Genomic DNA, 12,362 nt, shown 5'->3' with positions numbered 1-12,362 from the left:
GTATTTTGCATTAGCACGCCTTTGGCTGACTACTATAACTTCTGTGTTCATTTTCTCCATCTTCTATTACCTCCCAGTTTATCTCCCCTCCTTGTTTTTTCACTCACATGGCTCCCATTCCATTGAGGAAAGATGGTCTCATTTCACAGATGGGTGGAAAATAATAGTCTAAACATTGTATGATCTGCCTAAAAATTCTGTCTTTCCCTGGCTTCTACTCTCCCTGGGGGCCCATTAAGTGTTTGTTTTTTTTCATTCTTAAAAGCCTTCTCCCCCCAGTTCCTGTCTACTGTGAACTTCATGTAGAGCAAACAGAGACACAGATAATGTCAACACAGAGCTTAGGGAAACCAAGTGGGCGATACTATCCATAGAATGTTGAATGAAAAATTGCTGTGGATTAGTATATAATTGATGACACTTCCAAGTCTGTGAATCAATTGCTTTTTCTCTTTGAGGCCTTCCCACCTCCAGAGGTCAGAGAAGATGAGCTTTTAATATGCGTTTGCTGACTCAATCTCTAGAGGAATGTGACTGCAGATCCAGATCTATAATCTCTAGCCAGGACATCCTGAAGTCAACCAGGTAGCCTTCATTCTCCTGAAGAGCAATGAGAATACTATCCAGGTGTCTGAGGAGGCAGGAAAGTCTAGAGAGATGAGGCTGGGAATGTTCATATTGACCCCGTCACAGCTCCCACTGGAGTCTCCCAGTACCTGTGCAGCCACCAACACCCACGTTAGCTCATGCTTCAAGTTCCCTCATGGGAATGGTCTATTTCCTTCAATGGCTTTTCTCTGCACAAAGCAGCAAAGGCTAGTTTCACTTATCAAGGCGTCCGGGAGGTGAAAATAACCCATTAGTGTCGACATGTGCCTATTTCCAAGAGGAAGTGATTCAGATGTGTGACTCGGCAAACATAGCTACTTGCCACCCTGCCCACCCCTCACCAGACTCTCCTTCAAAGATCTTTCAGGATGCTCATGAATTATTGAAACTTGTGAATGTTAAATTCTCAAATGGAAAGAGACCATTGTCTTGCTATCTTGCCTGACTCTTTCTACCTGTAAATGACTTTCTGGTGCCAGAGCACTGCCGCGGGGCCTGCTCTGAGCTAGTTCTGCGTCGGAGCTTTGAGTAGAAAAAGGCACAGACAAGCTCCAAATGGTTCCACTTGTGCCCTGCAAATTACCCTCAGATCATTTAGTGATGAGCTGGGAGATATGCTGGGACCCCTTCAGAGGACCTGCACCCATGTTCCACATGTGCAAATGCAAGGAGCTATGCCTCCATCATCTGAAAGTATTATGAATTCTTTGCATACATTTTGAGGACCCATTTGCGTCTAGACCCATGTACTATATGAGAGACTCCCAAAATACCTTCAACACAGCATGTGCATTTTGCATATTTATTGAATTATTTAAAATGTGAAATTACATTGTTTTTTGATTAGTGAATCCTGTTGTTATACAGTTATAACTCAGTGCACGGATACTCAGCAAATGTTACATGGGAGAGAGGGAAAGAAAAAGATAGAGACACATACGCACAGACACAGAGAGAATATGAAATAATCCCGCAAGAAGACACTATTATCCTGATGTTAAAGACAAGTGTTAATTAGAGCTTGGAAGAGCTAATTAACTTGCAAGATGGAAAAGGCACTGTGAAAGTAGATAGACCTGTGGGATTTCCTGGCTCTATCACTTTCTAGTTAAATGATTTTGGTCAAGTTGCTTAATTGCTGTAGGTCTCTTTTCTCATCTGTAAAATATATTCCACATAACTACATGCATTTAATGAAAAAATGTATGCAGGAAAACCTAGCACCACACTTATCACATAGTAAGCTTAATAAATATTGTTGGCCATTATTACAACAGAAGTTCACACCACTGAGTATGTTGAGAAACCAGTGATCAGAACCACCTCTGACCTGAGCCTGCTCTGGTTCCACCGTTGGGCTGCTTCTATGAGGCCACATGTGCAGCCATCCCTACTCTTCCTCTCAGTGTCCAGTTCTAGGAAACCAATGCATTGCTGCCTGCTGAATCACTCCTGACATGGATCCAGCAGTGAACAACATGTGCTTCCAAGGCTGCAGTTTGCCTGAGTTTTTTGCCTTCCCACAAGTTCAGGAGGAAGCTGAGGAAGTCACTGGGCCTGGCCACCAGGATTGCTCAAGAGGAGCCCAGCGAGGACTCCAAGGGCTGCTCCATGCCAGGCTCATCAGTGGGACCTCTACTTGGGGAATAGGGTGAGGTGGGGAGGTGAAAGACCTCTTATAAAATAAAGCTTAGAGAAGGAAATGGGAAACCCAGAAAATCCTGTTCTGAAAGCCAATCCATTCCTGTGCATGTATACCTGTTGTAGGTGGGGCTCTTGGATTAAATTGCTTCAGTTAAGGGCCTTGGATTGAGAAACTAGGGTCTTAATCATTTTACTGGAATCCTTTATGAATGGAGGAATAAAAAGCCACAGATACAGAAGAAAGTGTCAGAGAGAGAGAAGCCTCCAGAAGTTGGCAAACCTGGGAGAGAGAAAAGCCATAGAAGGAGCAGCCAAAGCTGAAGCAAAGAGGCCTAGAGGAGAAGGGGGAGAGAAGCAGACACCACCATATGCCTGATTGCCCATCGTTGAGCTCAGGGAGATAGCCTGGAGGAGAGGGCAGAGACTGGCAGAGCCGCCGTTGTGCCTTGCCACATGGAAGGAGTCTGGGATCATCAGCAACTGACCTTCGGGGAGAGAGTAGCACCTGATGCCTTGATTTGGACATTTCCCCCTTCCTCAGAACTGTAAGCTTAAAAGTTAAGAAATTGTAGAAGACAACTCAGTTTTAGTATATGGTATTGGCGGCCTTTAGCAAACCAACAACTCTTCACCTCAACTACAGGGCCATGGATATGTTCTGAGTCTTCTCCTCTAGCAGCCATGGAAAATACCCAAGGTTTCCCTAGGCTGCAGAGAAAGGCAGTTAAAGTGATCCTGATCACAGGTGGGGTTTGAGGAGAAACAAAAGGATGAGAATTTCTCAAGCCAGAATGACAGTGGCTGATATGGACAAAAGTCTGAAAAGGCAGTTAGAGAAAAGATAAGGAAAGTGGCAAATTATGAAATGGGCAAGAAAGAAACAATGAATTTATCACCTTAAAAATGGCACTGTTAAAAATATGTTCTTTATTATTTCTGCCTAGCCTGTTTCCAAGGGAAGGCTTTGTGGCTGCCATTTAAAACGAAAATTCGTTTGGGGGAAAATGAAATGAGGTATTGTTTACAGGCCCATCCTAAAGTGTGAAGGACATTCCAGTCCTTGGAGATTGGCCCCATGGCTGTTTCCAATATGCAGGTCCCTAAATCCCTAGATACCACAATGCTGAATTAAACCTTGGTAAGTACTTTCTCCAGTCTCATTTTATAGAGGAGGAAACTGAGGCCTAGGGAGGGGAAGGAACTTTCTAACAAGCACAGAGTGGTGTGTATCAGTCAAGGTCCAACTGGGAAATAAAAACCACAGTGAGTGTTGGAAACAGAGGGAATTTCATGCAGGGAATTGGTTATACAGGTGACGGGGATGCAGAGAACCCACCAGTGAGGCAGCCTGGGATTGCCCACAGCAGGAAGCCACCATCATTCCCAGGCTGGAGAAGGAAAGGAAGAGAGGGCAGAATTGCCAGAGCCCAGGGTCTGGACTCCGGGCAGAAGCTGGACGCCCGCTGCTCCTGACCTGTGAGAGTTACCTCCATAGAGGGTGCAAGCTGCAGACTGGGATGCTGAGAGGTGGGAGGAGAAGTGTATTGGCTTCTCCCTTACTCCCACCCTCCAGTCTCCTACCAGTACCTCCCATTGATCAACAGGAGACGTAGTGGGGAGTGTGGGATGTGACAAAAGCATGAGAAAAATCTATGGGCAAGGAGTGAATCTGTGGGCTCAGGCCTATGACTACTACATCTTTCATCTGACGATCCTTTCCTGGGCACCCTCTGGGTATTGCCAACCGTCCAGGATTCTTCCTGGTAGAACACACTCTTTTTGGGTGGCGGTCATCAGAGCCAGACTCTGGGCTTCCTTCTCATATGAAAACTATGGGGGCTGTGTCTTATTTTGCCACTGAATGCATTCCTGAGAAAGGCTTATACAAAATGGAACTCTATTCAGAAATGCAAGTATTTTCTAGAGCATTTGTTTGGATTTCCATATATTGAAGTTTTTTCTTTTTCATTTTGGTAAGACCTTCCCAGAAAATGGCATCCTGAATCTTAAAACTTAGAGTGGAAGTATTGCCAAGAAGTGGTTCCTGGTTTTAAGGCCTTTAGCCTTCTTAAAATAGCCACCAGCACCCCTAAGCTAGTCCAAATCTATATACAATTTAAACAAAACCCATGAACTTGTTATGTAAATGCAGCTTCCCAACAGGTCTCCAACCTTTACCTTCCAAATAGATTACAGCCTCAAAGAGCTCTGTACATAGGAACTCCAGAGTTGACACTTACCAAGGGCAGGGTCGAGTTCCAGAACATTTGACCCGAGGCACTGACCAATGGAAAACCAGAGCATTGTCCTGGAGGACCCCTTGCTTGGCAGGAGTTGACTCTTTAGTTGCTGCATTTCTGGATTGGTATTGGGAGTATGGAAGTAATCAGTGCAGTGGCAATTTGCTGATTCAGAAGTATTTCAATAGTTTGATAACCATTATGATTGTCTTAGTGGATACTATCTGAATAATCAACATTGCCACACGGTTCTTGAAACCAGGGTGCTGACAAAATAGAAAGTCCTTTTGTGTGTCCCAGAGCAGCTTGTCCTAAACTGCTAGTTCTGGGCTTGCCTCTATAATTCTGTTTCCACCCCAGGACCATTACTGGGTCCAGAACAGCAACATCTCCAACTTATGTCAGGTCTCAATCCCCAGCTCACAGATAAGTGGAGCTGGAGTGAGGAAATAGACCCCCAATGCTGTTTGAATGAATGAAAGTTTAAGAAGCTCTCCCTCCCTCTTTGCCAAGATTTTTTTATGTTTTAAAATTTTTACTTTTTTACTTTTTCCCAAGATCTTCCAGAAAAAGGAGAACTTTTGCCCAGACAGAGCAAGTGTGTCACAAAGTTCTGCTTTCACTGTGTGTTAAGTGGAAATGATTAAGCAAGCGAGTAGTAAGAGATTCCTCTCTCCATTTCCTCCGGGTTGGGGGCAGTCCTGCTGTGGACCTGCACACTCAGACTGACAGTACAAACTCTGATGATTTGCGCTGATAACCCCAGGATGCCTTGCTTATCTGTCATCACTGCTTATCCACAGAAGGTTGCTGAAGGAGCCACTTCCTGGCCTCATACGTAGGTGTGAAGATGCTGGTGGGGTGTGTGTGCCCAGGACTGACTAGAAGTGTTTGACGGAATTGGTGGCCCTTGTTCCAAGTGCCTGTGGCTTATGACATTCTGCCTTTGGACTAAGAGATCTGGACGAGGCTCAGAAAGCTTCTGCCCCTACAACTGCGACAACTGTCCCCACCACCTACCCCATTTGCCAAACATTTACTCTGTGCTAGGATAAGGTTTGACATCTTCAGATGTAGTCAGTAGGCCTAAGAGAGCTCATTCCCCCATTTTACAGGGGAGGAAACGGACCAAACTTTCTCAGCTCTGACAGCGTCGTGTGGGGTGACCTAGATGCTGACCTCAGACACTTTCTAGCTGAACTGCCTGGAATTTTGGTGCGTTGAGCTTTAGATCAGGAGTTGGTAGACCTATCAGAGATTCTCAAACCCAGCTGCATTTTTAGAATCCCCTGGGAAACTTTCTAGAAATACTTACAGTGGGGCCTCTCAGTGAAATCAGAATTGCCAATGACGCAGCCTGAGCATTTTTGTTGTTGTTGTTGAACTTCCCAGGTGATACTAATGAGCACTGTAGAACTACTGCTTTGGACTAGTTTTGACCGCAACTATATGATGCGGGGTAGATCATTTACCTTACTTGCCCTAACTGTAAAAGGGACTTCGTGGTGGCAGCAGCCCATCTCCCAGAGGCGGGAGAGGAGCTCAGGGGCTACAATCAAAGAAATCTGGGGTTTTGGGTCTCACCTCTACCAGTAACTAGCCGTGTGACTTTGGGCAAGTGATTTAACACTTCTTAGTCTCGGGTAACAGGTAACAAATGATGTGGCTATTGTGAGAATTAAATGAAATAATTCAGAGTGTTCACAGCTGACACATAGTAAGCACTCAATACATGTTAGCTATTATGAATGTTGGAGAGTTCCCTGAGTTCTATGGAGAAACCTGTCTACACTCAAGACAGATGTAGCCTTGTAATGATTTGGTATTGTTACAGTGACTTATAGTTCTCAAGTCCTCAGAAATGGAAACTAGAGCCTAAATCAAGGAAAGGGGGAAAAAAGCACATATCCAGGGGACTCAAAGCCAAGAGATGTTTTTTGGCAGGAAAGAAGGATTGGTCTGATTGATTTCTTCAGGCAGAATAGTCAGAAACCAGTCAATGAGTAGCCAAATTTCCCTGGCAGTTAAGTGGGCTTAGGTGGAGTTTCAATGAACCCCCTCACACACACAAATCCCTGGGCATTAGATGAATTTAAGTGAAGGCCACCAGCTGGTATGGACAATGCCCTCTGGGATTTGTGTTGGCTGCAAGGCAAGGAAGCTCCAGCAGCTCAGGAATGACGGCGAACCCACTGCCCAAATCCACAATGTGTTGATGCTCTGAGCTCCCCATGGGTATAAAGTGTAGCTACCACCAGCCAAAAACATTACTAAAGACTCTGCAAGGCGAAAGCTAACCAATTGCCCTGGCTCCTCAGAATCCTGGAAATTAAATAATCTGGCCCAGTATAAGAGGCGGCTAAACCCTGTCCACTTGGAAAATGAAGTCCATTTAAGAAACTCCCAGAAGTAAGAGCAAAAAAAATTTTTTTAACAAGCTTGAAACAAGAGAAGGATAAACTCAGCCCTTGTCTTTCTGTGGAGGTCACAAATTTTTTTTTCCAACACAGAACTTGATTTAACCATAATAAGAAAGCTGAGTGGTTTTTCCCTGGGCTCTTGATCTCCTGTTGGCAGGGTTGTATCATGTTGAAGAGACTACAGCATGGTTTCTGTGGCAGCTAAGCTCAGCTGTCTTGAGGTCTTATCCATGGGATCACAGTCTGAGAAACCTCAGGACTTCAAACCATGACACCCCATACTCTAGGAAAAAATGAAAGCTAATGCTACCACATGGGGGGAGGCAAGAATAATAGAAGTTCTCCTCTAATCCAAATTACCTATCAATTCAAAATTTGCCCCTTTTTTAGTGATTTATAAGTCTTAAGCAGGTTCTGAATCACTAGTCCTTGTTTGGCCTGGAATGATTAACATAATTCTCCTAGGATTCTGCTGCAGGAATATTTCAGGGTGGTAAGCAGGACGGGCTATGGTACTATAAGGTGGGCATCCAGATTCCTCTTGGACCCCAGTCAGGATGGGACTCTTTCTTTTCTTTTTCCCTAAAGCTCAGAGCTAGGGAAACATCATCCCTAGTTTCTCAGTTCAGCCATTGTGTTGAAGGATTCCACCAGGATCCCGTGTTCCAACTTATTTGTCCTTCCTTTTCAGGAATGGACTCTTTCTATTAAAAGAAGATACAAGGCTCCAACCACTGCAGAATGGCTGGCAATGCAGTCAGCAAAAAAAAAAAAAAAAAAAAGACCAAAGGCATTCTTTTTTTTTTTTTTTAAAGATTTATTTATTTATTTAATTCCCCCCCCTCCCCCGGTTGTCTGTTCTCTGTGTCTGTTTGCTGCGTCTTGTTTCTTTGTCCGCTTCTGTTGTCGTCAGCGGCACGGGAAGTGTGGGCGGTGCCATTCCTGGGCAGGCTGCACTTTTCTTTCGCGCTGGGCGGCTCTCCTTACGGGGTGCACTCCTTGCGCGTGGGGCTCCCCTACGCGGGGGACACCCCTGCGTGGTGCAGCACTCCTTGCGCGCATCAGCACTGCGCATGGGCCAGCTCCACATGGGTCAAGGAGGCCCGGGGTTTGAACCGCAGACCTCCCATGTGGTAGACGGACGCCCTAACCACTGGGCCAAGTCCGTTTCTCCATCTTTTTATTTTTTAAGATTTTATTTATTTATTTAATTCCCCCCCTCCCCCGGTTGTCTGTTCTCTCTGTCTATTTGCTGCTTCTTGTTTCTTTGTCCGCTTCTGTTGTCGTCAGCGGCACGGGAAGTGTGGGCGGCGCCATTCCTGGGCAGGCTGCACTTTCTTTTGCGCTGGGTGGCTCTCCTTACGGGGCGCACTCCTTGCACGTGGGGCTCCCCTACGCGGGGGACACCCCTGCCTGGCAGGGCACTCCTTGCGCGCATCAGCACTGCGCATGGGCCAGCTGCACACGGGTCAAGGAGGCCGGGGGTTTGAACCACGGACCTCCCATGTGGTAGACGGATGCCCTAACCACTGGGCCAAGTCCATTTTCCCAGGGCATTCATCTTAAAGAAGTCATTTCTGGGTCAAATACTAGACTCCCATCTAGGGCCTTTCAGAATATATTTAGAGAACAACTTCTAAGTCATACCTAATTGATAAACACTTGGTTCCTGAGAGCAATCACATTAGCAGAGACTGAATCTAATGGCTTCAAATAGTACAAAGGGTCCTAAAAGGACAACACCTGGCCTGACCTGACAGCCCTAGACAAGATCAACATGGAACACCTAGAAGAACCTGGAAGAAGAGGAACCACACTGGGCCATGGCAGTCTGTCCCTGTAAATGCTGGCTGGTGGTCCCTGCCAGGCCTTAGTGGGGCACCTCTGAGTTTATATCAGAGCCCACCTGATGTAAATGAAGCCCAACTGTCACTGCCTCTTCCTTTCCGAGTCTTTCTCTGCTATGCACTAATTTAAAACTCTGCCTGTACAAAACATACCAGCACTATAGGTCACTACTGATGGTCCTGCAGGTGGGCTGAAAGGCTATTAGATAAAATCTGTTAGACAAGTTTCTTCTCCTCCTAATTCCTTTTTTGAAATGCCTTCAATGAGAATTTCTTTTCCTGTGATTCTTCCCACAGAAGTTCTCAGCCTGATTCTCACTGTCTCTCTCCACCTCTCCTCCTTCCTCCTGAATGTTTTTTCCCCTATAACCTTATTCTGAAAAGTGGTTTCCCACAATCTCATGAAACTACAGCATCAGGCTGGCACTCAGCCCTCAAGATGCCTTTCTTCTCCAGTAAAGGCTCATCAAAGCACATCCTGACCAAGACAGCTCTCTCCCTCTGAAGGGGTTTCCACATGAGCTACAATGATCCATCAAAACAGGCAGAAATCTTTGCTCTTGGAACTTACTTTTTAGTGGGGCAAAAACAAAATTTTATCATATCTCCAAATGTGTGTATGTGTAAATCATTAAGCAAATCTATGAAATTCTCACTGCAGAATGTGGTTTCAGTCATTCTCAACAAGTCCAGGCATTTTCTTCTGGTTGTTCTTCCCCTGTGAAGTGGGGATGGTTGGGGGTAGGTTCATCTGGGGTGAGTCCCACAGAAGTTTCAGGGAGCATGCAATATTAGGGCCAATCTCTTGTAGATGCAGTACTTACAACAAGCATAGGCCCTGGAGCAGAGTGGCAGGGCTCAGCAGAGGTGACCATCTGGTGACCATCTCAGTGGCAAGGGGAAGACAAACACAGGGAGGGGCTACAAAATAGGGAGTCAAGAAATCTGGACCAGCAAAAGTTAGAAGTGGTGGGATGGGCAATGGGAAGTGGTCCAAGGCAATACTAGAAACAGAGATGACTTCTCAAGCAGGTGTATGAGGTTGAGCAGGTTTGTTTGAGGAGCTTGAGTTTGGGTAACACATTCCATAGCTGAAATGTCCCTTCCCCTCTTATTCTTCCCAATCACTCCAAGTCTTTCTCCCTGAGCTTCATAAAGACAGGGATCTTCTCTGTTTTGCTCAGAAAAGTGCCTTGGTAGCCACTTAATAATTATCAGTGATGGATTCAGATACCATCTCCTCTGAAGCCTTCTCAGCCCACCACAGATTCATAATTTCTTCTTCTGACCCGAAGTCCTTGGTCACCTGCAGGAAGCTATTGCAGTGTGCCTTGGTGTCACAAGCCACAGAATCTTGGCCTCTTATTAAATGTTACTAAATGCTTCAAAGCCACTTAAACTCTCTCCATCTTCAGTTTTCTCATCCACAAAATGGGGACATTCATTAGTTTCGTAGTGAGAAACACATGAATAATATGCTGGGCATTAGTAATTATCCTGCTCTGCCATTTGATGCTTCTTTTGTAATTGCTTTGGATTATTTAATATTTGTAACAATAACAGGAATATCCTTCATTTATTAAGCAACTACTCTGCTACATACTGTTGTTGGTACTTACTTACATTATCTTTCATTGTCAGATGCTCTGTGAGAAGCAGGTGTTATCATCCTCATTTTGTAGATGAGGAAGTGGAAGCTAGGAAAGGCTAAGGGAATCAGTCAGGGTATACCTGTTGTCAGTGCTAGAGCTGGGGTTCAAGTCCTAATCTGTCTGTTCTTTCTGTCAAGCTGCTTTGCTGGCCTCCTAGCTTAGTGTGTAAGGTCTTCTAAACCTTAACTCTCTGTCTCCTACATTATCTCTTCCCTTGCTTCTTTGTATCTAACAGACATCAATATATTTGCTAGTTTTTAACTCTAACAAACAACAACAACAAAACCCAAGAAAACAATACCTGGCTAGTTTGATGATCTGGAAACTCATTTGCTGACTCTGAAACTTTATGATGCTTTCTGCAGACTACAGCCTCTTGGCTCCAAGAGGTCAAGTAAACTAAAAGTATGAATAAACTAAAGAAAATGTTATATTCTTGCATGATAGAATTATAAGAAACAAGGGGTGCTTGGAGGAATGTCCCAGGGCATTTGAGATAACTGTCCATAGGACAAACACTTTCACTGGCTGGACTATAGGTCTGGCTGGGTTGGCTAGATGCTCTGCCTGGCAAGACAGGACAAGAAATAAATCAATTACCCAGTGCAATGGTATGTGCTATTTCTAAGCTGCCTAGCTCATGAGTACTGCACAATCCACCAGCCCACTCTAACTTGTCACACCAAAGGCTGCCTTCTTAGTAAACAGTTGTCCACACTTCTGTTCATTCTGAGTCATCACTTAGTGTTCGAGCTGAAATGCCAGCGCATTCCTTGGAATACACCATGCCATGTGAAACCAAGAGAGGTGGGACTGGGGAAAACTTCTGTGTCCTTCAAAGGAACCCATGCCTCCAGCCAGTGTTCTACAAGGGATGGTTGCAGGGCAGCCCCCTGTTCACGGCTACCCCTTCCTCTAGGTACCCTCTAGCTAACCCACTCTTTTTATAGTTAAGGAAACTGGGATTGAACTGGTTTGGTGACTTGCCCGAGGTGACAAGTGCTATTATGACCTGGCTCCTACCATGTCTACATCACTTCCCACCCCATCCCACACACATATCCTTTTCTCCAATCAAATGAAGTCATTTTAGCACTTGAATGTGCCACATTATTCCTTTTGTCTGCCAAAGCTGTCCCCTAGATCTGGAATTCTGTTTCTGCTGCTCCATGGGTGGTGAACAATTCATTCCTCAAGACCCAACTCAAGTAGTTTTTCCTTTCAGAAACCTTTCCTGACCAGTTGTCATTCCCCAGTAAGCCCCTGCCCTGATGAAGCACAGTTCTTCATTCTGTCCTTTGCATTACCTGTGCTCTGTTTATATAACTGCCTCATCAGCCTGGCTTACAATAGCTTGTTAGAAATCTGCTTTCCTAGGCCATGGAGTCAAGGATCAGTTGGGATTGTCTGCAGCTGCAAGTAAAAGACAAACAAATAGAAAACAGCTAAACAACAGCTTAGACAAAGGAGGGATTTAATTTTTCTCATGGAGCCAGGGTTGCCATGACAACTTTGTGCTATCATTAGGAATCCAGGTTCCTGCTAGACTTCTGCTCAGCACCCTTTATCATGTCACTTTATCCTCATGGCTGTCACCCAGTGGTCACAAAATACCCCACCATATCCACATTCCAGTCAGGGAAAATGATAAGAGTGACGGGTAATGAGGTAGTCACTGAGTTTGTTCCACTGTAGGAGCTTTCCTGAAAGCCCTAGTTAGTGGTCCTTTCTTATAGGCCTTAGGTCAGAATGGGGTTACATGGCCACCCTTAGTGGCAAAGAGAATAGGAGATATAATTATAGTTGTTTGATTGGAAATATTGCAGTTCACAAAACAATCAGGGTTTATTAAGGCAGAAGAGAAGAATTGGTACAGGATAAGTAAAAACAGTATCTACCATATGCAGAGGTTGTATCTCATGTATTTTTTTCTAGTTGGTGCTTAGCATA

Source organism: Dasypus novemcinctus, chromosome 6, assembly GCF_030445035.2.
Source record: "Dasypus novemcinctus isolate mDasNov1 chromosome 6, mDasNov1.1.hap2, whole genome shotgun sequence".
NCBI classification, from domain to species: Eukaryota; Metazoa; Chordata; class Mammalia; order Cingulata; family Dasypodidae; genus Dasypus; species Dasypus novemcinctus.
This window is presented reverse-complemented; position numbering follows the sequence as displayed.